The 25129-nt window shown below is 43.7% G+C and overlaps 1 protein-coding gene across 1 annotated transcript in view; it reads left to right on the top strand.

Moving 5' to 3' along the window:
* The first annotated feature begins 2306 nt into the window (after positions 1-2306).
* LOC140734466 (5-hydroxytryptamine receptor 2A-like) overlaps positions 2307-25129 on the top strand; it is a 380090-nt gene continuing 357267 nt past the window's right edge. The window contains exon 1 of the mRNA XM_073058450.1: positions 2307-2429. The gene's annotated coding sequence lies outside the window, so the exon portion shown is untranslated. The remainder of the gene's footprint in view (positions 2430-25129) is intronic.

Genomic DNA, 25129 nt, shown 5'->3' with positions numbered 1-25129 from the left:
GACAGGTTAAATAAGGTCCGGGGCTCCGCTGGGTCCTAAAGTCCACCGCACTAAAACAGTCTAAATAAGGGACTTGAGCATCCATGTTTTTTGGTATCTGCGAGGGGTCCTGGAACCAATCCCTTGCGGATAAGGAGGTCCAGCTGTATGTGGTATGCAGAGTCAAAGCACTCAAAAGAGGCTACTATCTGAAAGGGACCTAACCTTAGGATGGGCATGGCAATGTTGTTAGAGACTGCTGCAAAAGAATGCAGCAGAACTACAGAAAAAGAGGTTAGGATGTGAAATGCACAAAATCTCCCTGAATGGTGCAAAAAGTCAAAGATAGATAGATAGATAGATACTTTATTCATCCCCATGGGGAAATTCAACTTTTTTTCCAATGTTCCATACACTTGTTGTAGCAAAACTAATTACATACAATACTTAACTCAGTAAAAAAATATGATATGCATCTAAATCACTATCTCAAAAAACATTAATAATAGCTTTTAAAAAGTTCTTAAGTCCTGGCGGTTGAATTGTAAAGCCTAATGGCATTGGGGAGTATTGACCTCTTCATCCTGTCTGAGGAGCATTGCATCGATAGTAACCTGTCGCTGAAACTGCTTCTCTGTCTCTGGATGGTGCTATGTAGAGGATGTTCAGAGTTTTCCATAATTGACCGTAGCCTACTCAGCGCCCTTCGCTCAGCTACCAATGTTAAACTCTCCAGTACTTTGCCCACGACAGAGCCCGCCTTCCTTACCAGCTTATTAAGACGTGAGGCGTCCCTCTTCTTAATGCTTCCTCCCCAACACGCCACCACAAAGAAGAGGGCGCTCTCCACAACTGACCTATAGAACATCTTCAGCATCTCACTACAGACATTGAATGACGCCAACCTTCTAAGGAAGTACAGTCGACTCTGTGCCTTCCTGCACAAGGCATCTGTGTTGGCAGTCCAGTCTAGCTTCTCGTCTAACTGTACTCCCAGATATTTGTAGGTCTTAACCTGCTCCACACATTCTCCATTAATGATCACTGGCTCCATATGAGGCCTAGATCTCCTAAAGTCCACCACCATCTCCTTGGTCTTGGTGATATTGAGACGCAGGTAGTTTGAGTTGCACCATATCACAAAGTCCTGTATCAGTTTCCTATACTCCTCCTCCTGTCCATTCCTGACACACCCCACTATGGCCGTGTCATCAGCGAACTTCTGCACATGGCAGGACTCCGAGTTATATTGGAAGTCTGATGTGTACAGGGTGAACAGGACCGGAGAGAATACGGTTCCCTGTGGCGCTCCTGTGCTGCTGACCACCGTGTCAGACCTACAGTCTCCCAACCGCACATACTGAGGTCTATCTGTCAAGTAGTCCACTATCCAATCCACCATGTGAGAGTCTACTCCCATCTCCGTTAGTTTGTGCCTTAAGATCTTGGGCTGGATGTTTTCAATGTGGCAGATCCTCCCATGATGCAAGTGACTGTTGGTTCAAAGAAGAAGTCTGCAGGAAGTGTCATAGACGAGGTCATATAGAGAGAGCGTGCAACGCAGACACAAAGCACAATGGAATGTAAAGTCTCAAACACAAAACTAAGCAAATGCTAAAGTTACCAAACGCAAAACAGAATCAAACAACACAGAGTCTGACAAAAGTGAACTGTCATGCCTGGAACTGCATAGTATTACTGAAACAGATCACAACATCATATGAATCACAATAGATGTGTCTGGTATGAAACTGGATATAGGGTTAGCTTTGTCTATAATTCCAGAGACTGACTACAACAGATTGTTTTCTAAGAGACCATTAGAGAAGACTTCAGTGATGCTAAGGACCCACACAGGCAAAAAAGTGTCCCCTGAAGGCAAACTAAAAGTGAAGGTAATCTATGGAGGCCAAACATAGCTGATGGAGCTTTATGTATTGAAAAATGTTTGAATGGTTGAGAAAAATCCAACTGGACTGCCCTTACACATTATATCCTAAAGTGGATGTTGAATTTCAGAGCTTAGAGAATTCAGTGGAACATTTGGGCCTTGCCCACTGTCCTGGTGAGCAAGAAAGGGAGGGACAGCTCGGTTTGCATCTGTGGGGGTTTCAAGGTGAGTATCAGCCTGGTGCTGCGTACTGTGCAGTATCCCCTGCCATTAATAGAAGACATTGTTTCATCTTTGGCAGGTGGAGAGAGGTTTTTAAAGATTGACTGGTCACAAGCCTATCAAATGGAGATTGAGGAGTCAAGCAGGAAGTTCCTCACAATCAACACTCAAAAGAGACTGTTCCAATATATTTGTCTCATCTTTGACATCACATCAGCTCTAGAAATTTGGCAAAGAGCAATGGACCAAGTGCTCTAAGGTATCCCTGGAACACAATTTTGCCTTGATGACATCATCATGACTGGAAAAAATGATGAACAGCACCTCTACAACCTTGGTAAGGTGTTTACCAGGCTGAGTGAGTATGGTCAGTACTGTATGCAATGAGAGAGAAATGTGAGGTTTTCAATAATGAATCTCATATTGTGGACATGTCAGTGACAAGCATGGCTTACATAAGTCACGAGAGAAGATTAAGCAATGGTACAAATACCCAAACCAGAAAATATATCAACTCAAGTCATACTTGGGCCTTGTAAACTACTACCATCGATTTCTTCCAAACATTACTATAGTGTTGCATCCATTGAACGCACTGTTACAGACAGGAGCAAAGTGGGAATGGTCAGAAAGGTGTGGAAAAACCATTCAAGAAAACAAAGAGATTAATAACATCTGAATGAACTGCTCACCCATTATGACCCATCCCTGCCCATCAAACTGGTGTGCTCTTAGCACCAAATATTGATCTGTTGTCTACGTATGCGCATTGTTCTCTCACTCTCACTGCAATGTGAATACACCAGTGCCCCCACACTTCTTCCCTCACCACTATCCCAGGCCCCAGACAGTCCTTTCAGGTGAGGCACCACTTCACCAGCAAGTCATCTGGGGTGATATACTGTATCCAGTGCTCCCGATGTGGCCATTTATACATTGGGGAGACCCGCCGCAGACTGGGAGACCGTTTCGCCGAACACCGGCGCTCAGTCCTCCAGCAGTGGCGGGATCTCCCTGTGGCCACACACTTCAATTCCACAGACCACTCCCACTCCAACGTGTCTATCCATGGCCTCCTCTATCGTCAAGATGAGGCCACACGCAGGTCGATAGAGCAATACCTTATCTCCCGCCTGGGTAGCCTCCTTCCTGCCGGCATGAACATCCAACTCACTGACCTCCATTGACACCCCTGCCCCCCACCCTTACCCCCATCCCTATCTATTATTTTAGTCTGGTTCTCTTTCTCTCTCTTTTTCCCCCCTCACTATAATCTCTCCCCCCAGCCCTACCTTTCTTTCTCTTTTATTTCCCATAATTCTCCACCTTCCCCCTGCCCATTTCCCTCCAGCCTATCACTTCCCAGCTCTCTACTTTATCCTTCCCCCCACTTCTTATCCCCCCCTCGACCATCCCATGTTACTTCACTCCTGATGAAGGGTTTCAGCCCGAAACGTCGTCACTACCTCCTCCCAGAGATGCTGTCTGGCCTGCTGAGTTCTGCCAGCATTTTGTGTTTTTTATTTATTTCCAGCATCTGCAGATTCACTTGTGTTGCCTAAAGCCATCTCCTGCAGTGTGCTTTTATTTAATTGATATGTAGTTGTGCACAGGCACAACAAGATATGTTTATAGTTCCAGCAGTAGTCTGGCAATTCTGAAGGCTGAAAGGCTGCTCAGCTGTTTACTGGGAAAGGCACCCTTTTTGAGTGAAAATGTAAGAACTTAAGTGTATGCTGAGGTTGTTTGGCCCCTTAAAGCCACTATTGTTTTCCATCCCTTATCAATTTCAGTTTTTAAAATCATGACTGCCCCTCCAAAGCCCTCTACAGTAGAGATTGCCAAAGATTCACAACTCACTGAGTGAAAAGCTGTTCATCATTTCAGTTCTAAATTGCAAACCCCTTATTGTGGGACTGTGATCTGTAATTCTAGATTCCTCAACCAGAAAACATCCTTCCCATGTCTATCCAATTATGGCCTCTAAGAATGTTCTATGTTTCAGAGAGATTACCTCTCATTCTTTTAAAAAACAGAGTTGTAACCCATTTCCTCATATAACTGACCAGCCACCCCAGGAAATAATTTGCCACTTCATTGCACTCTGTTTATCGCAGGAGAAACCAATCTGGGATCCGTGGACCCCTTGCTTAACGGTATTGCTGGATGACATTAAAGAGGCTGGGAACCTCTGATTTAAAGCAAGAAGGTTATCTTGAGAGCCATACTGTACACAGAATCCAAAGTGCAGTCTGACCAATGCCTGATAAAGCCTCAGCATCGCATCCTTGCTCTTATATTCTAGTCCTCTCAAAATGAAATCTAACATTGAATTTACCTTCCTTACCACCCACTCAACCTGCAAGTTAACCTTTAGAGAATCCTGCACAAGGACTCCCAAGTCCCCTTACACCTCTGCTTTTTGAATTTTCTTCCCATTTAGAAAATAGTCTACTCCTTTATTCCTTGCACCAAAGTGCGTGATCAAACACTTCCCTACACCATACTCCATCTGGAACTTTTTTGCCCATTCTCCTTATGTTTCCAAGTCCTTCTGCAGATTTCCTGCTTCCTCAAAACTACCTGTTCCCTGCCTACCTTTGTGTCATCTGAAATTGGCCACAAAGCCCTCAATTCCTTCATGAAAATCATCAAAATATTATTTGACATGAAGTGGTCCCAATATCGACCTCAGGAACACCAATAGTCACTGGCAGCTCCCTCCATTCCCACACTTTGCCTCTTGCCAGTCAACAAAACTTGTATCCATGCTTCACCTCATCACCGGCAGATCCCTCTGTCACTTTTGGTTGAGAGTACATGAGTTGTCTCTATAAGATAAAATCATAGAAACATACAGCACAGAAATGGAGCCTTTCAGTCCACCTCAACAGTATTGGCTCTGATGCCAACTATACTTATCCCATTTGCCGGAATTAGGCCCAGACTTTTCTGCTCCTTTCCTATTGAGGTACCTATCTAACTGCCTTTTAAGTGTTGTAGTTATATTTCTATGTGCTTCTACCTCTACCTCTGGTATTTCTTTCTAGATAACCACCGCCTTCTGTATGGAAAACTTACCCCTCATGCCCTCTCTAAATTTCACCTTTTACATTTAGTTCAAGACTCTTCCTATCTTGATGTGGGAAGTGGGGGGAATAGAACTTGTCTGTCCACCCTATCTCTGCCCCTCATAAGACATGCAGATTTGCAAGAAGATGATGATGGCAGTGGTACTGTTGCCTAGCAACTCCAGGGGCTGCAGTGTTCTCCATGCTGAGATAGTGTTCTCTTGTAATTCTGCGGGTTTCCACTGGTTGCTTCAGTTTCCTCCATATTCCAAAGTGTTGGAGTTTTAATTGGTGACTGTAAACTGTTTCTTAACGTAAGTTGATAGCAATTGGATCAAATGGGATCTGATAGCTTATGGGAGAGAAAATAAGTTGTAGTGATATAGGGGGATAAGATGGGAAATGCATGGCCACACTGCAGACTAATGTGATTTGTCTTGATGGGGAAATAGTCAGAATGGATATGATGGTTGACAAATCCATTTTTGTGATAATTGACCATGACTTTTGTACTCTAAGCCCCAACACATCAAAACAATATATCTCTTTAATATGCAAGTGGACATTATTTATGTAAAGGGAGTTTCTTCTTTTTCTTTGTTACTGCGTATGTTAATCAAAATGGCTTCTTTGTTTTGTTAAAAGTAGGAATGCTTCTTTGTTATGAGAGAGTGCTGGAAGCTTGTTTGGGTTAAAATTTACTGATAACGAGAATTGTATTGCTTTGTTAACCAATTGGGATTGATGTTGTTCTTTGTTCTGAGTCTGTAAGCTATTGTTGGCGGGCTTTTGGGGAGATCGGCATGAGGGGGTGAGAGAGAGAGAATGCGATGCTGTAAACTGGGCGAGGAACGGACCCCAAGCGGGGTCCAAGGCCAGGAGGTACCCCGAGGAGAGGAGACGAAGATAGATGTGCTTGGTTGACAACTTCGGGTGGTCCTGAGCTGCGAGTCGAGAAGTTCGGAGGAGATCGAATGGTGGCCAGAAGACTTCAGTAATTGAGCTCCAACGGTTGTGCATGAAGTGGTTTGGACTTTGATAAGTTTGGTGCCTTTTCTTTATTTTCTTTTCCTTCATATATACTGTATCATTATTAATTACTTAGTTCTAGTAATCTTTATAAATTGTAATCACTTTATCTCATATGGTGTACTGTCTGTTCTTTGGTGAAGTGGGGACATCACACAGCATCCACACCAGCTGATTACTCAGTTTGGCGGGGCCGAAGGCTGCTCCCCCTAGACGAGAAAGAGCTGAGCGAGCCTGAGGCGACCCAAGGGGTTACATTTACTTGGAAAATAATAAAGGATTGGGCAGAGTCACAATGGATTAATGAAAGAAAAATAGTGGTTGTCAAATCCATTAGAGCTTTTTGAGGCTGTAGTGAAGCAAGTAGGTAAAGAGGAACCAGTAGATATGGTGGTTTGAACTTTCTGTAGACATTTGATCAAGTACTGCACAAAAGGTTATTTAACAAAACTAAAACCGATGCAGTTGGTTCGGGGTTGGTACAGCCTTAGTTTATGAGCTAGTCAATGAGGTAAAAACTGAGCAGGGTTAAATGGGACATTTTTTGATGTGTATGGCAATGGGATTGATGTTATGGTTCCAGCTGTTCACAGTGTATATCAATGTTTGGATGAGGCAGCTAAGTAAATACAGTATATCCAGATTTGACAATGATACTGTACAAAGTTAGATGTCACTATGAGCTCTGAGGACAGTGTGACAAGCCTTGTAGGGGGTATGGGCGGGCTAGGTGAATGGGCAAGGCTCTGGCAGATGTGTAGGAAAATGAGAAATCATCATCGTGATTAAAGAGCAATGCTGAGCATCTTTAAAATGGTGAGAGATTGAAAAATAGGGTCCAGAGGGATCTTTGTGTTCTTCTACATGAGATATGAATATTAACATATGATTAACAATTGAGTATCCAGTGATAGGTTAGATTTTACTAACATGGATTGCACATTAGATCTTATTGCAATATGGGATGAGCGTAAGAGTAAAGAAGTCTTACTGAACTTAAACAGAGTACTGGTGTTCCTTAAAAAAGGACACAAGACTAAATTTGTGTTAGATGGAATGCAATAAAGGTTTATCACTCTGATTCCAAGAACGTGGGGATTGTTGTATGAAAAGAAATCAAGCATTCTAGAGTTTACAAAATAGATTAAGTGTTTTAAAGTTTAAGGAATGGGAGGTGATCTTGCCAAATGTACAAAATCCTTGCAGGACTAGACAAGGTGGATGGTTGGAGGTATAAAAACATCCCTCCATGGATACCCAGAATTAAAAAACAGCTTATTTCCCAGGGCTGTCATGCAACTGCACAATGAAACCCCTCCCCACCCACCCATGGACTGTGGACAATCTCGAAGTGCAATACATGGACATAATTCTTGATGTTATTTTATATTTAATTAATTACATTTAATTACTGTGTTTTGTAACATGGACATGTGCAGCACTTGAATGGGGCAGCCACTGTTTCTTTTAACATTAAAGTTGTTTATTTTTACTGCTGTACTAACATAGATGTTATTCTAAATAACTGAGGCTTATTTTTAAATTTCTTCAATGTGGTCTTAGTAATTGAATTGGCAGTTTGCTGTTTTGCTCTGAGTGGATTAGCACTGCAATCTCATTGTCCTCAGCAATGACAATAAAGCTCTAACTGGGAGGATGTTGTTCAGGCAGTATCTCTCCGGTACTATGGGGTGGCGATTGTTGTTGGACCTAGAGATGATATTGGCCAGAGGTTCTTTGGAAGTCCAGCATAAGGTGCCTATCTTGTAGTTGCAGCCATTTTATTAGATATTCATAACCAAGAAATAACAATAAAGCACTACAAACAACACAACAGCAGGTAACTAACTCTAACTGTAACCAAACAACCTGCCTCATGATATCTCAATATACTGGGAACTGCTTCATGCTAGGCAGATAAGGGAATCTTCCCTGATACAAACAGCTTGTGAGGCTACAAGGACACTCTTGATTTATGTTATCAAGATGCCTCAGGCTTACAAAGAAACTATAGAAGTACATAACCTGCTACACTACAAATTACTGAAAATCCGCTGGATATTTACAGACAAGCAGGTGAATATATAAACATACGCAAGTATAAATAAGGTTAAACTACAAAAAAAAAACAAATTTCAGCCGAATCCAATACAGTAGATAGTCCAAAAACCAATTTGGAAAATGATAATTACTGCTACCATATAGTTATAGGCTTTGATCCAGGTTAGAGGTCTTGAGCTTCATATGGGGTCACAGCCAAAGGAGATAAGGTAGATATTTAGTGCTGCGATGAAGAGAAATTTCTTCGGCCAAAGAGTGGTGAACCCATGTAAGGCTCTACCACAGAGGGACAAATCATTAAAGAATGAATTAGATAAATTACTAATGGCTCTACAAATGAAGGGGTATGAAAAAAAGAACAGAACCAGGATACTGAATTAACCTTGATCCTCTTGAGTGGCAGAACATGCGCAAAGGACTGAATGGCCTACTCATGCTCCTGGTTTCTGTGTTTCTATATTTCAAACATCCTTTGTTTCAGCTGTTTATAGATTACACAAGTGACTAATGTCCCTTTAAGCTTTATGACTCATATCTGCCTTTGCTAAAAGGATAATCCTAAAATACAAAAGTGCGCTAAGTTTTGTAGGGCCCAGCTGTAAGCATTTATTGTTAGAAGGTGGTGATATTCACCACCTTCTGAGGGCAATTTGGTAGAGGAGCTTGGTATTATTTTGTTTTGTTAGTAATGGAACTACTTTTCTATGGCTAAATGCATATTTTCTTAAATTTTAATTCAATTTTGTAACTTAAATTCAGATGTTTTTAATAATTATAGCTGAATGTGAGTTTTGCTGTACTAGTCAGAATAATATAATGTTATTACTTACTCATTTAATTGGCTACAAAGTGGCCACAATTATTGATCAAAATATATCTTCAACTAAAAGTTAATATTCCATTATACACATTATAACTAATATCCTATTAAACACTGAACAGTTCCAACCCTTATTGTCTGTCTGTGCCTGATTGTGTTAGCATGAGAGCAGTTGCCTAAAAGTCAGAGGATCGGAAGTAGAAAGAGTGAGCGTTTACATACAAGTTTCTGGGTGTCAAGATCTCTGAGGATTTAACATATCGAAGCAGCTATTAAAAAGGCAGGGCAGCAGCTATATGTCATTAGGAGTTTGAGGAGATTTAGTTTCTCACATAAAACACATAGAAACTTTTGCTGATGTACTGTGGAGGACATTCTGACAGGCTGCATCACTATCTGATGGCAGGGGGTGGGGGGGGGGGGTTCTACTGCACAGGATGGAAAGAAGCACTATTTTAGCACTCTTAAATTTCTATATATATATATACTTGCTGTAATTAATTTACTTATTTTTTTTATATTATCGTATAGCAGAAGTTTTCTGATGTCTCTGCCACAGTTGGATGCATCAGCAAGGGAGATGAGGCTGAGTACAGGGCTACGGTGGGAAGCTTTGTCACATGGTGCGAGCATGTGCGAGCAATTGACGATAAACTGGACTGGTCAAAGAACAGCTGAGGCTGTTCTACGAGTCTGTGGTGGCCAGTGCTATCATGTTTGCTGTTGTGTGCTGGGGCAGCAGGCTGAGGGTAGCAGACACCAACAGAATCAACAAACTCATTCGTAAGGCCAGTGATGTTGTGGGGGTGGAACTGGACTCTCTGATGGTGGTGTCTGAAAAGAGGATGCTGTCCAAGTTGCATGCCATCTTGGACAATGACGCCCATGCACTCCATAATGTACTGATTAGACACAGGGGTACATTCAGCCAGAGACTCATTCCACTGAGATGTAACACTGAGTGGCATAGGAAGTCATTCCTACTTGTGGCATCAAACTTTACAACTCCTCCCTCAGAGTGTCAGACACCCTGAGCCAATAGACTGGTCCTGTGCTTATTTCCACTTGGCATGATTAACTTATTATTATTTAATTATTTATGGTTTTATATTGCTATATTTCTTCACTATTCTTGGTGGTGCAGCTGTAATGAAACCCAATTTCCCTCAGGATCAATAAAGTATGTCTGTCTGTATTGCATTATTCAGCTGCTGCTAAGTTAACAAATTTCAAGACAAGTATTAGTGACATGAAATGTGATTCTGATTCTGAAGTCAAAGTTGAGTTTGTTCTCATATGCACAAATACGTGTTTTCTCAAGTAGGATGAGAAACTTACTTGGAGCAACATCACAGGAAAGTAGCTTTCTTGAACCATGTGGTTTAGAACTTCAGGGTTTTGCACCTCATGCCCCATGGCAAGTGTGAGAAGATGGCATGTCCCGGATAGTGAGGACAATCCAATTAACTGTTGAGTCCCTTTCTAAGCAAATACATTGCCTGCTCAAATTGACCTGGCTTTATGATGGAAGACTATGAGTCAGCACAGGTTCACCACAGCTGTTTGTTTGAGGACGAATTTCTAGACTGAGGTACACTGAAGTTATGCTGTGTTTCAGTGGCAGAAGCTTAGAACAGGAGGTTAAAGTGGGACAGAGAGTTAATATGATAAGCTGCTGGAAGTTCCAGATTTGCTGCAGAGTGAAAGGCAATATGCGATTTGAGGTAACTACATTGAGACCAGTAATAGTGTGTATGAAATGAAAGGGTCTATAAAACAATCACTCAACTGGAATGAGTACCGGCAATTCTGGTTGGAGAAAAAGGAGGATATAAAAGCATAACAGTTATAACTCTTTTGAGTGTAGAACTTTGAATGGAGAAAGGGGATTGTAGAGTGGACTGCAGCATCATGAACACAGTCACTAATTCTTTCCACTCTGAGTGGAGTAATGAAGGTGAAGTTGTCGCCATTTGCCATCATTTGACAGGACCTTTGGAATTTCCTTACGCGCATGTCCAAATGTAGAAATCCCAAACCTGGTCTGAGTGACTTGCCATTAGGTAGCAGGCTGTGGTCCAGAGCTGGACTTTTCATGGAGTTCAGTGGGAGAATGGGAACACAGACAAACAGTTGGCTGCTTTGATATTGAACTCCTAAGAGAACTATGCACCAAGTCTAAGGATTTCTCCCAGTGATTTTAATGGAAGGAACATCCATGAGTGCCTCAAGTAAGTATTTGGTGACTTTAACTATAAAGTGTTTGGGATTACTTAAAATAGTATTTAAACATTGTGAAACCTTAGTTAAAAATCTTTAAGCAATTCCAAGGATTTTGATTTTTTGTGTAATCTTTTAGATGTTTTTGAATATCTTTAACGCAGGAAAAAAAAAATTAAATGACATTTCCAACTAATTCTGGGTGTAGGCTAGTTAAACAAGATATGGCCTGTCCATTTCCTGGAATTGCTAGTTTCAGCTTCTCCTTACAAGGGTCCTTTTACAAATAATCCTAATTATGCTTATTAACATCATTACCTTATCATTAAAAATCATTCCATTTAAATAGAAAGCAATCTATATTGCTAAAAGTAACAGAACTTTAGCACAGTCTTATTTTTGTTGCAAAAGAATGGATCTTCAAATATTATACCTCTTTTCAAAAAAGAGGTTGGTGAAAGATAATTTCAGTAATTTTAGGTCTGTCAGCCCACATATTACAAAGGGAAAATGGACTGTTATGTGCTAAGTAATGGCTTGATAAATGTCAGCATTTCATTCACAGTAGTTCATGACTGACATACTTACAGAGTCATAAAGTCAATATAGCAGAGAGGTGCTTAGTTAGCTGATTGATTCTGGGTCATTCCTCCACAGAGCAATCCAATTAGTGCATTTCCCTGTTTTTTCACTGTAATGAAATAAATTTAGTCCCATCAAATGCCTATCCAATTTTCAGGTCAGTACCATATTTTCTTTGTACCTCTTATCCAAAAACTTGAATTTGTATTTTCTAGTCCTTGAACCATCAGCTTCTTGGTTTAACTTGTCTAAAATCATCCCTGTAAAAACTTCTCTCATTCTTCCTCACTCCAAGAACAAGTCTCAACTTGTGAGGCAGCACAGTAACAGAGTGGTTAGTGAGTGATTCGGGTTCAATTCCCGCTACTGCCCTGGGGAGATTGTATGTTCTCTCCAAGGTTGCATGGATTTCCTCTGGGTGCTCTGGTTTCCTCCCACAGTCCAAAGATATACCAGTTAGTAGGTTAATTGGACATTGTAAGTTATACCGTGATTAGGCTAGTCTTAAATATGTGGGTTGCTGGGTGTCGTGGCTCAAAGAATCAGAAGGGCCTATTCTGGACAGAATCTCAGCAAGTAAATAAATAAATAAATAAAATTTTCCTGACAGTATATTGTAAGCACACATCCCTGAGGTGTGCCAGTGTTGATCATCAGCGAGGACGATATGTTATCACCAATCCACACGACTGTGGTCTTCCGGTTAGGAAGTCGAGGATTCAATTGCAGAGGGAGGTACAGAGGCCCATGTTCTGCAACTTCTCAATCAGGATTGTCGGAATGGTGGTATTAAATGCTGAGCTATAGTCGATGAACAGCATCCTGATGTAATCACAAAGTACACTGCAGATGCTGTGGTCAAATCAACACATACAACCCTTTGAGTCCTGATGAAGAGTCTTGGCCTGAAATGTTGACTGCTCATTTCCACAGATGCTGCCCAACCTGCTGAGTTCCTCCAGCTTGTTTGTATGTATTGAGCATCCTGACATAGGTGTTTGTGTTGTCTAGGTGGTCTAAAGCCACGTGGAGAGCCATTGAGATTGTGTCTGCCACTGACCTATTGTGGCAATAGGCAAATTGCAGTGGGTCCAGGTCCTTGCTGAGGCAGGACTTCAGTCCAGTCATGACCAACCTCTCAAAGCATTTCATCACTGTCGATGTGAGTGCTACTGGGCAATAGTGGTTAATGCAGCCCACATTATTCTTCTTAGGAACTGGTATAATTGTTGCCTTTTAGAAGCAAATAGGAACTTCTGCCCATAGCAGTGAGAGGTTGAAAATGTCCTTGAGTACTCCTGTGAGTTGGTTGGCACAGGTTTTCAGAGTCTTACCAAGTACTCCATCAGAAGCTTCCGCCTTGCGAGGGTTCACTCTCTTTAAAGACATTGGCCTCTGAGACAGAAATCACAGGGTCATCAGGTGCGGCAGGGGTCTTCACAGCTGTAGTTGCGTTCTCCCTTTCAAAGAGTGCATAGAAGGCGTTGAGTTCATCTGGTAGTGAAGCATCGCAGCCATTCATGCTATTGGGTTTTGCTTTGTAAGAAGTAATGTCTTGCAGACCCTGACAGAGTTGCCGTGCATCTGGTATTGCTTCTAATCTCATTTGAAATTGTCTCTTCATCCTTGAAATAGCCGTCCACAAATCATACCTGGTTTTCTGGTGCAGGTCTGGGTTGTCGAATGCCACAAGTCTAGCTTTCAGCAGATTGCATACCTCCTGGTTCACCCACGGCTTTTGGTCTGGGAATGTACAGTAAGTCTTTGTAGGCACATGCTCATCCACACAGGCTTTAATGAAGTTGGTAACAACTGCAGTATACTCATTCCGATTTGAAGATGAATCCCTGAATGCAGTCCAGTCTACTGATTCAAAGCAGTCCTGTAGGTGCTCCTGTGCTTCCCTTGTCCAAACCTTCTTGGTCCTCACTACTGGTGCTACAGTCTTCAGTCTCTGTCTATTCTCAGGGAGTAGAAGTACAGTTAGGTGATCAGACTTCCCGAAGTGAGGGTGTGGCATAGCACGGTAGGCATTCCTGATAGTGGTGTAGCAATGGTCCAGTGTGTTGTTTCCTCTGGTATTGCAAGTTATCTGTTGATGGTAGCTGCTCAGTGATTTTTTCAGACTGGCCTGGTTAAAATCTCCAAAACGATGGTGAAGGTGTTAGGGTGAGCTGTTTCGTGCATATTGATCCCATTGCTCAGATCATCTAAAGCCTGATTGACATTGGCCTGAGGTGGAATGTAAACTGCTACCAAAATGACCCCAGAGAACTCCTGTGGTAGGTAAAAATGATGGCACTTTACTGTTAGATATTCCAGGTCTGGTGAGCAGAATTGGGACAACACTGATATATTTGTGCTCCAAGAAAAGTTGACCATGAGGCATACTCCTCTACTTCTGCTTTTGAGAGACTCTATAGATCTATCCTGACGGTGTATAGTAAACCTGTCGATCTGAATCGCTGTATCTGGTACAGAAGGGGTTAACCAGGATTCTGTGAAACCAAGGACGCATGTGGTCCTAATGTCCCTCTTATTCAGCACCCTAGCTCTGAGATAATCGAGTTTATTTGCCAGAGAATGCACGTTCGCCAGCAAGATTGTTGGTATTGGGAGTTTAAAATACTGTTTCCTTAAGCACAATTGTAATCCTGATCTACACCTGCACTTCTTCTGAGGTGTCCTCCATGGGCACTTCCAAGCACAATCGGTGTTATTTCCATCATTTTTAAGCAGCGATAGATCATTAAAATGCATTAAGACATCTTTGTTGACTGTACTGACCTTGGAAGCAGTTGTGCTTTTTAGCTGTATCAGACTGAAATGGGAATATTTAATCGTGTCCATTGAGAGTACTGCTGCTACTCGCATCACCCCTAGGTGCCCTGGGAGTAGTTGATTATCCGCAGGTCTAATAGCAAATCCAATCGTCCATTACAATAAATGGTGCATACTATAACATAATTAATGAGGTTCCTAAAACTTGGCTAACATCGGTGCTGCATTCCATGCCTCTATGTTTGTCCCTGTTACCAAATAAACATGATCCACATCCCTATTTACTAGTTATTAGCCCTTGCTTTTCTTTCCTCTCGATCACATGCTCTTGCTTTATTTGATCTATTCCTCTGGGTTTCTAACCAGAGTTGGAAATGGAAGTACAGTATTTTTACATATGTTTCACGCACAGTTTTTCAAATCATTATTTAATATTATAATATGTAATATTTTTATTGATGGTCTCTATTCATAAAAAAGATGGTAGTGATAGTGATTTGTACCTAAACATTTGAGACATTTCCTATGGAGTGGAGCCGAATAGTACATATTGTATTTTACAATGAGGGTTTATTGAGGTCTCAACATCTTGACATTTATGTCCTATACCTTGTAATAGAACCTACAGTTCTATTAGTTTTTTAAAGCCTTGTCAAATTGAGCTATTGTCTTTAATGTTCTGTGAACCTGAGATGTCAGATCCCTCTGCTCTGCCACAGTACAAGCCAACTTTGATTCAGGGTGCTGTCTTACACACTGACCTTAAATCTCAATGGCCGATCACTAGTTAATTTCTCAGTCATCAACAAGAAATTTGTTTGCTCATTAAATAAACAATTATACTCTGTAATTTGTTATTGCTTGAAATGGCAACACTCCTCTGCATGGATTCCCAGAGAGATCACTTTCTCCATGACTCTCTTGTCCAGTCACCTTCCCACACCCATCTCCCTCCTGGCACTTAACTCTGTAACTGCGGGAATTGCTACACCTCTTCCCTCAATGGTATTCAGGGCTTTAAACAGTCCTTCCAGGATCAAGGCTCAAGGTTCATTTCATTGTTAAATGATACATGTACAATATAACTCTGATATTTGTTTCCTCCAGATAGCCATGAAATATGCATAAAAAAGAAACAAAACTTGCAGACCCCAGAATCTATGACCCCCTCCCTGCAGAAAAAAAGTAATAACAATCCTTGAACTCCTCCCCACAGAAAATATAGCAATGACAATAATCATTAACCTCCTCCCCACAGAAAAACTATCAACAATAACAATCCCCAACCCTCTCCCCCACATAAAAATACAGCAACAATTACAATTGCTGTCCCCCTCCCTGCAGAAAAAACAGCAACATTAAAAATCCCCGACCCCCTCACACGCAGAAAAATGACAGCACTAATAGCAACACATCCCCAAACTCTCCCTGCAGAAAAAAAAGTGGCCAACCCCTTCACTCGCAAAAAAAGTAGGGTGACATTAGCATCAAGAGCCCACTCCTCTTCCCCCCCACCGACACACACAAGGAACCTGCAGATCATGCACCCTCCAGTCAGTTACAAGAAACAAAATGCCAAAAAATTGTAGGAGACGGTCCAATCACATAAATCTGAGAACAGTCCTTCAGAGACTCAGAACTCGCGCCTTGTTGGAACAGTGGCCTCAGCAGAAGCGATTACTGACCCTCTGGCCCCATTGGGAGTGTTTGCTGACCCTCTGGCCCCATTGGGAGTGATTACTGACCCTCTGGCCCCATTGGGAGTGTTTGCTGACCTTCTGGCCCCATTGGGAGTGATTACTGACTCTCTGGCCCCATTGGGAGTGTTTGCTGACCCTCTGGCCCCATTGGGAGTGATTACTGACCCTCTGGCCCCATTGGGAGTGTTTGCTGACCCTCTGGCCCCATTGGGAGTGATTACTGACCCTCTGGCCCCATTGGGAGTGATTACTGACCCTCTGGCCCCATTGGGAGTGTTTGCTGACCCTCTGGCCCCATTGGGAGTATTTGCTGACCCTCTGGCCCCATTGGGAGTGTTTGCTGACCCTCTGGCCCCATTGGGAGTGATTACTGACCCTCTGGCCCCATTGGGAGTGATTACTGACCCTCTGGCCCCATTGGGAGTGATTACTGACCTTCTGGCCCCATTGGGAGTATTTGCTGACCCTCTGGCCCCATTGGGAGTGATTACTGACCCTCTGGCCCCATTGGGAGTGATTACTGACCCTCTGGCCCCATTGGGAGTATTTGCTGACCCTCTGGCCCCATTGGGAGTGATTACTGACCCTCTGGCCCCATTGGGAGTGATTACTGACCCTCTGGCCCCATTGGGAGTGTTTGCTGACCCTCTGGCCCCATTGGGAGTGATTACTGACCCTCTGGCCCCATTGGGAGTGTTTGCTGCCCCTCTGGCCACCACTGACAACGATCGTTGACCGGGTCTAAACGCCATCAACTTCGATTTCTGTAACTTCCATGACTACTCCCCACTGTTTCCCTCCCCCAAACCCACCATTTGTTTTCCTTCATTTCTTTCTTCCCTTTTCTTCCCCTCCTCCTTCCTTTTATTCAACCCTCTGTTGAATTCTCCTATCAAATTCCTTCTTCTTCAGCCCTTTATCTCTCCCAACTACCATCAGCTGGCTTCCCACAGTATTCCCTTTCATCTTCCCCTCACTTCCCCATCCACTTACCTTCTCTCTCACCTGGTCCTACTTATCACCTACCAGATTGTGTTCCTCCTCTTCCCCTTACTATTTTATCCTGGCTTCTGCCCTCTTCCTTTCCAGTCTTGATGAAGGGCCTCATCCCAAAACATAGACTGTTCATTTCCCTCCATAGAAGCCTCCCGACCTTCTGAGTTCCTTCAGCATTTTGCTTGTGTTGCAACGCTCCCTTTCATTAATTGTCCCATTCACACTTGGAGTTTCATTCACACTTACAAAATACCCAAAATATTTTATTTCAAAGCATATTTCATTAACTATATCACCACTAATGCACTGTAGGAAACACTGTCCAATTTTACACTGCAGTGCTCTACCAATAGCTGTTAAATAATTTAGTGGATTATTTAGCATTTAGTGATGTTTGGTTCAAGGATAAACATTTGTGAAGATATTGCATTGGAGAAGGGGCTTCAATCTGAAACGTTAATTCTGCTTCTCTTTCCACAGATGCTACCTGACCTGCTGCATGTTTCTAGCATTTTCTGTTTATACTTCAGATATGCAGCATTTACTGTTCATCAAAAAGCTTCCCTGCACTTCCTCAGAAGGTGCTAAGGATTGTTTTATGTCACTTTGTAAGAGAGCTAGGTGCTTGGTCTCATATCTCAAGAGGGAAAAGACACATTACACAGTGCTGCACTCTATCCAGAGTAGCACTTGAACGCACAAACTCAAGGTCACTACATCTGACCAAAAGAAACGCTCTCCCAATCACTTTCGGCACTCATCTGGTATCACTACCCATTGACCGCTCACTTTGGCAAAGCACAAACAATTTGAGTTGCGATGAAAGTGTAAAGGACAATCAGTAAGAGGCTTATATAATGCTGCTGCTGAGGTACATCCTAGGATTGCCTGAGACGCATAATCAGTGATGTAACCTGGGCTCATCGGGGTCTTTCAACATCAGACACTCTTGCCCAGGTTACCCAGCCACTGTCGATCAGGCCCTGGCTTGTGTCACTGGAGTACTAGTCCACCTCTTGATCCAAAACCATCTGGAGGCTCGCTCAACAGCCTCTGTGATGGTCCTAAAGGGTCTTCTCTTTGCAGCCCCTGCAATGCCAATGAGAGAGTAGATTCTGCACAGTGAGCAGCCAGAGAAAGGGCTACAGCCCACCTCTAGGGGATTGCATCATTCTTTCCACCCCTGCCTCTGGCACTGCTCTACTTGCTCCTCTATTTGGCTTTCATATGCTCAACTGCCTTCTCAATCCAGTCTTCCCAAGGAACTGTCAGTTCTACCTTGACCACCTTCTTTGAGGTTTCTGACAGAATGACCATGTCTGGCCTCAGGGATGATGATGCAATGAAGTCAGGGAACTCTAATTGCTTGCCAAGATCAGCTTCCAGTTGCCAGCAGACACCCTGGTGAGCAAGCCTGCTGGTGATCTGGGCTGCGGCTGTGGTTGCTCTCCAGCTTTGACAAAGCTTCAGGGTTCTGGGTTAGCGGAGGTGCCTACTGTTACTAGCCAAGGAGATACTTTCTGCCATATCCTTCAGCTCCTGGTCATGATGCCGCAGTAGCGGCCTTCTCCCAGGGCTTTTGGGCAGCTGCTGAGGATGTGTTCCAGGGTCCCTCTTCCAGGGCAGAAAGGACATAATGGTGCCTCATCTTTGCCCCAAGTAAAAAGGTTCACCGGACTAGGTAGGTTTTTATGCACCACCTGGATCATGAACTTGATATGCTGGCTTTCTGCCTGGCAGATGTTGGAGCAGGAGCTAACATTGAACTACACAATTGCGAATAGTTCTTAAAAATGAGTAATCTTTCCTTAACTGTTTATGTTTTGAGCCTTCTAATCAATTTTCAGTTAATTTATTTTCTTGTTAATTTGCCCTTAGTTCGATATCTTCCCTAGCAAAGTCCTTTTAGAATTCAGCCAGCTCACCTTTCCACCACCGAAAACATTTTCAAAAGGTGGTGCTTCAAGAAGGTGGCATCTATCATTAAGAAACTTCACCGTCTCTTTACTCATTATAAACACAAGAAATTCTGCAGATGCTGGAAATCCAAAGCAGCCCACACAACGTGCTGGAGGAACTCAGCAGGTCAGGCAGCGTCAATGAAGATGAATAAACAATTGATATTTTGGGCCAAGACCCTTCATCAGGACTGCCTTTTCTCATTGCTACCATTAGAGAGGAGGTACTGCGGCCTGAAGACTTACAGTTAACCTTTTAGAAACAGCTTCTGTGCCTCTAGCATCTGATGTATGGATAGTCCATGAACACAATCTCACTATTTTCTTGTTGGTGTGAATTACGTATTTATTTGTAACCTTATAGTAATTTTATGTCTTGCACTGTACTGTTGCCACAAGACTAATTTTGCAACACACTCTATGTCAGTGATAATAAACTTGATTCTGATTCTAGAACATTCCTCAACCATTTTCTTAGAGTCCATGTCCACCAATCCATTTTCTCTATCATGTCCATTGCCATTACAAAGATTTATCCAAGTTTTGTTAAACCTTTTCATCTATTTTGATGCCTATGGGGGTTTTCTCCAATGATTTTTTTAATTTATATTTTTATGTTATTTTAATTATTATATGTATTCCAATTGCATTATAATTCACATTTAATTAAAGACCTTAAAAATTTCCTTCCACCGATATTAAGTTAAGTGACTTACAATTATTTACATTAGTTCTACCTACTTTTTAGAAAATGTTTCATAATTTGGCTTTACCCCAGTTCTTGAGCATCTATCTGTATATTCACACTCCATGTAATCCTAATGTATTATTTCCTGTTCCTTGGCAATTGCCACCCCCAATCCCCCGCAAGATTATGGGATATTTTTCTGTACTTTGTCTTTCTTTAGCATAATTAATTTAATCAATTTTTTCTTTTGATCCATCACAATATCACAGCTTGTTCTCACCACTTCAGGACCAGCTTAATCCTCTACAGTAAAGATTGATGTGAAGTACTTATTAAAAGCCTTCACTATTTTTAAATCATAATGTGGAACCTGACAATGCTATTATCTCAGAAGTGCCACTTTGCTTTTAACATTTTTTTAATGCAACACTTGTAAAATACTTCACTATATCGACCTTTTAAATGTTCTTTCTACATATTTTCCTCAATGTTCACTTTTAATGTTCTAGTCCCTTAACCTGTTACGTTCTTATTTTCCTTCAGTTAATTCTCACAATGATCATTCTTTTCCACTCCCTTTATTTATATGTGATATCATTAAGAGAGCAGAATGGATTGTAAATGGGAAGTGCTGTAAATATTTATCAGGACTTTCAAGTCAGGCTGAAGTTCACATGCATTTCCACCAACGTCATCTAATACATTTAGAGCTCCCAATTTAGTCTTCTCTACACCTGTGAGAGCAAGCATAGACTAGGCAACTGTTCTGCACAGCATCTGGATTCATAAGGCCACCTTTGCTTCCATTTGTATGGCATTTCAAATTCTCTCTGAATTCCCATACCAAACCATCTGGAAATGGCCTTCTCCACTGCCTTGGTGAGGACAGAAGCAACTTAGTAAACTACCTCATACTCCACTTTCGTAGTCTACAGTGAACATTGAGTTTTCCACTTTCAGTTAACACACATGTATGTTCCTTTCCCACTAGTTTCAGCCCATGTAGGTTTTCTGCCCTTTTAGGTCCTTTTTCCATTCCCCCACCCACCTACCTATATTTATTACACCCTCTGCCCCCACCTGATCCATCTGCTTATCATCCATGCACATATGCACTTGAACTTCTTCTCCCTCAGCCCACCCTCCTTGTCTCCTCCCCCAGCTGTCCATTTCTCTTGCTTTATCTGGTTCCCCATCGCTTTTCATCCACTATCTCTATCCCCCCCAAAAGAAAATAACCTAGTTCCACCTAACCTAGCCTAATTTTTTGATCATTGTTCCTTATCTATTTCCATCTATCTTTCACCAAACTCTGTCTCTACATTCTACACCCCTCCCCACCTGACTCCACCTGTCCATCATCCCCCACCTCACCTCTATCATCTATTAAACAATGCCTCACCCCTCCCCCTTGCCTTTTTATACTGCCAATCTCTCCTCTGCTCTCTCAGTCATGACCTAAAACCTCTAACCAATCCTTTGTCTCCACAGATGTTGACTTCTTCCAGCAGATTGTTTTCTGAATTTATATTCTCCCTTATTCTCCCCAAATTCTCAACAACACCCTTCAGATTTTCCTTTCACCTACACAACAGAGGCAATTTATGGTGACCATTTAACCCACCTACCTGCATGGCTTTGGGATGCGGGAAGAAAACAGGAGCACCTGGAATAATGGGAGCAACTGCTAACCTGTGTTTGGCAGCACTGGAATTTAGAAGAATGCTTGGGGATCTCATTGAAACCTACCAAACGTTGAAAGGTGGATGTAAAGAAGATGTTTCCTCTGGTGGGGGTATCCAGAACTAGAGGGCATGGCCTCAAAATTGAGGGGTGACCTTTTAGAACAGGATTAAGGAGGAATCTTTTAAGCAAAGAGTAGTGAATCTGTGGAATGCTCTGCCACAGGATGCAGTGGAGGCCAAGTCTGTTGGTGTATTCAAAGTGGACAGTGATAGATTCCTTATTGGTTGGGGCATCAAGGGATATGGTGAGAGGGCAGGTGTATGGTGTTGAATGGGATCCGGCATCAGTCATGATGAAATAGCGGAGATGACTCGATAAACTGAATGGCCTAATTCTGCACCTATGTCTTATGGTCTTTTGGAAACCCACAGTTACAGAGAAGTATCTCCATGCAGACAGTACCTGAGGTCAAGATAGAACCTGGAATTACTAGCTGTGTCATTTGCCTTAATCTAATGATTTAACTTTTGTACAGAATTTCTCCATTCTATTTAAATGTTAAGCTTTCCTAGATTGTATTCACCACTCTCAAAGCACCCCTCTCATCTATCAAACATATTGTGGCAAGCATTTGTTCCATGATGACATATGAGAAAAGCTCATTTAGCTCTACTGCCATTTTTATTGCAACAAACACAGGCAGACAGGCAGACAGACAGACAGACAGACAGACATACTTTATTGATCCCGAGGGGAAATTGGATTTTGTTAGAGCTGCATCAACCAAGAATAATGAAGAAATATAGCAATATAAAACCATAAATAATTAAATAATAATAAGTTAATCATGCCAAGTGGAAATAAGTCCAGGACCAGCCTATTGGCTCAGGGTGTCTGACACTCTGAGGGAGGAGTTGTAAAGTTTGATGGCCACAGGTAGGAATGACTTCCTATGCCGCTCAGTGTTACATCTCGGTGGAATGAGTCTCTGGCTGAATGTACTCTGCCTACGATGGCAGACAGAGTGCAATAGCTCGGTGAGAGCTAACTCACTCACATACAGATGGGGTGGTGATCATTATGCATCCCGGTTATGGACAAGATGGCACACAAACCCACCAGTGAGCAACTGTACAACCCGAGCTAAAATAAATGTACTTGAACTTGTCACCACAACTCCATTGAACACGCAAACAGCAAACACACTTTAAGACAGGACCAATAAGTAGCACTTGCCGTTAGGAATGCTGGAGTGAGCCATGCCCCCGGAGTGCCACACTGCCCTCTACTGAGGGGTCAGCCAAGCCTGGCAACTCCAGAGTCCATAACAAAGTCCAAAAGTTCTGGTGGTGGTTGACTCCACCGCCTGGTGCGTGCGGTTGGGGGTGGGGGGGGGGTTCTGGAGCTTTCCAGGGGAGGCACTGTTTGATGGGGCATGAGACAGGGCATCTGAGTGTCACTCCCTTCCTTCAGCCTCACTGGGTTGGTGTTGGCCAGGGGCCGATACGGTGCTAGAAGGTCCCGGTGCAGCAGGACTGTCTTTCACTGCTCAGGCAGCTGCAGCCAGTACACCACATTGAGATGCAGTTGAGCCCCTCTGCTGGCCCCTTTTAGTAACGTCACAGCTTGGGGGATAGTCCTTTCTTCCCCCATACTCGGTTCCCCACAGTAAGTCCTGTTCCTGGCTGCAGGCATCAGAAGCCAGTGTTTTGGCGGCTGCTGGCTGCACTTCTGGTTCTGCCAAGCTGCATCACGAACAGCCCACAGGAGCCCCCTGAGATGGGCAGGTACTCCAACCCAGCCTCCCCAGAACTCTCTGGCTTGGGAGGAGAGCCAGTCGCCAGATCCGCCGACGTGTGCAGCTCCCGAACATGAGCATAGCCAGCGTACACCTGGCGCTCTCCTGACCCGCTGCCTGGTATGCCCACGTTACCAGGGCTAGGTGACCATCCGAGCCGGTTGGTGCTGGCTGACCAGGGTGGCAAGCTGCTTAGCCCGGGTGTAGTTACAACATGCCACCAGCCCAGCACTTTGCAGATTAATGGGGGAGCTCCACGTTTTGGTGATTCCCAGACGCTGGCAGACCTCGGCAAGTAGCCGTATCTCGAAGTTGTGCCCCTGGTCACTGTGGCGTTCCAGTGGCAGAAGAACTCCTCCACGAATCTCTCAGTGGTGGTGGTAGCACTCTGGTCCAGGACTATGTTCACCTCAGAGTACTACGCGAAGTAGTCCTTTGCCAGAAGAACGTAGCGATTCCCGGTATCAGTGTGGGTGTGGAGCCAGGATGTCCACTCTACATGCTCCCCCTCCAGGTACTCCTGCACTGGTGCCCTAGATTGGCAGCCCACTCCTCCTGGGACATGCAAGCATCAGAGCCGTGCACGAGCAGCTCCACATCCTGCACCCAGGCTGTAGAAGCATTCGAGCAGCCCAGTGTCTTTGCTGCTCCAAAATGACCAGCTCCACCAGCCTATACACGGACCGCAACCCCATGGTGTGGAGCCCCCTGGCGGACTACCAGCTGCAGGAGATATCTGTCACCATTGGAAAAGTGCTACCACTGGAACAGCAACCCGTTGCGCACCTCCAGCGCTCCCCACTGCGAGTATAGGGCTTTGGTCTCTGGTCCAGGACAGAGACCTCTGCCCACTCTGACTGCCATTCCACACTCAACTATCCCCTCACACGGGCCAGCATGGGATCTCTCCTGTTCACTGCGCAGCCGCTGGTGGTCATTGGTTGGGAGGTCTACCTCACCGCCTGCTGCCACCTAATTGGCCGCCACTTCACCTTGCCCCTGGCTCCGCTCCTCTAGGTGGTGACAGTAGCGACACTCGGTAGCCTTACAGGGATGGTGACAGAGGGTGTCAGCGTTGCCTTGGTGCCTTCTGGCGCAGTGACGTATCTTGAAATTGTAGTCCCGGAGAACCTCCAGCTGTCCTCTTGGCACTGTGAAACGTCAACAGCCAGGTCAGCAATACGTGGTCTGTGTGAAGCAGGACCTGCTGGCCGAAGAGCTAAGGGCAGAAGGCCTGGACCTCGGCCAAGAACTCCTGGCGGGTGGCATAATAGCTCTGTTCAGGGTTAGGGTGCAGCTGAAGTGCAGCACAACATGCTTTCCTTGGTCCCCTTCCTGTGACGGCCTGTGCTGAACTCCCCCTCCCTCCCCCCGCCACCACCTCCCAGCGCTGGCACCGTGCCAACAACGAAGACCGTGCTGGATTGGGGTGTGCCAGCACCGGGGCCTGCGTGAGCGCAGCTTGGAACTGGTCGAAGGTGGCAGTGCAGCCGAAGGGCCTTCCCCTTCTCGGTGAGCTGGTGCAGGAACTGGCAATGTCAGTGAAGTCTCAGTTTGCACAAAATGCAAAAAATATCAGATCAAATCTACCACCAGCATTATTTTCACCACTTCTTGCAAGCATCAGGCTAATATCATTTCATTTCT

The sequence above is a fragment of the Hemitrygon akajei genome, chromosome 10, assembly GCF_048418815.1.
Source record: "Hemitrygon akajei chromosome 10, sHemAka1.3, whole genome shotgun sequence".
Taxonomy (NCBI): Eukaryota; Metazoa; Chordata; class Chondrichthyes; order Myliobatiformes; family Dasyatidae; genus Hemitrygon; species Hemitrygon akajei.
Note: the sequence above shows the minus strand (reverse complement) of the source record. Positions and strands in the feature narration are given on the sequence as shown.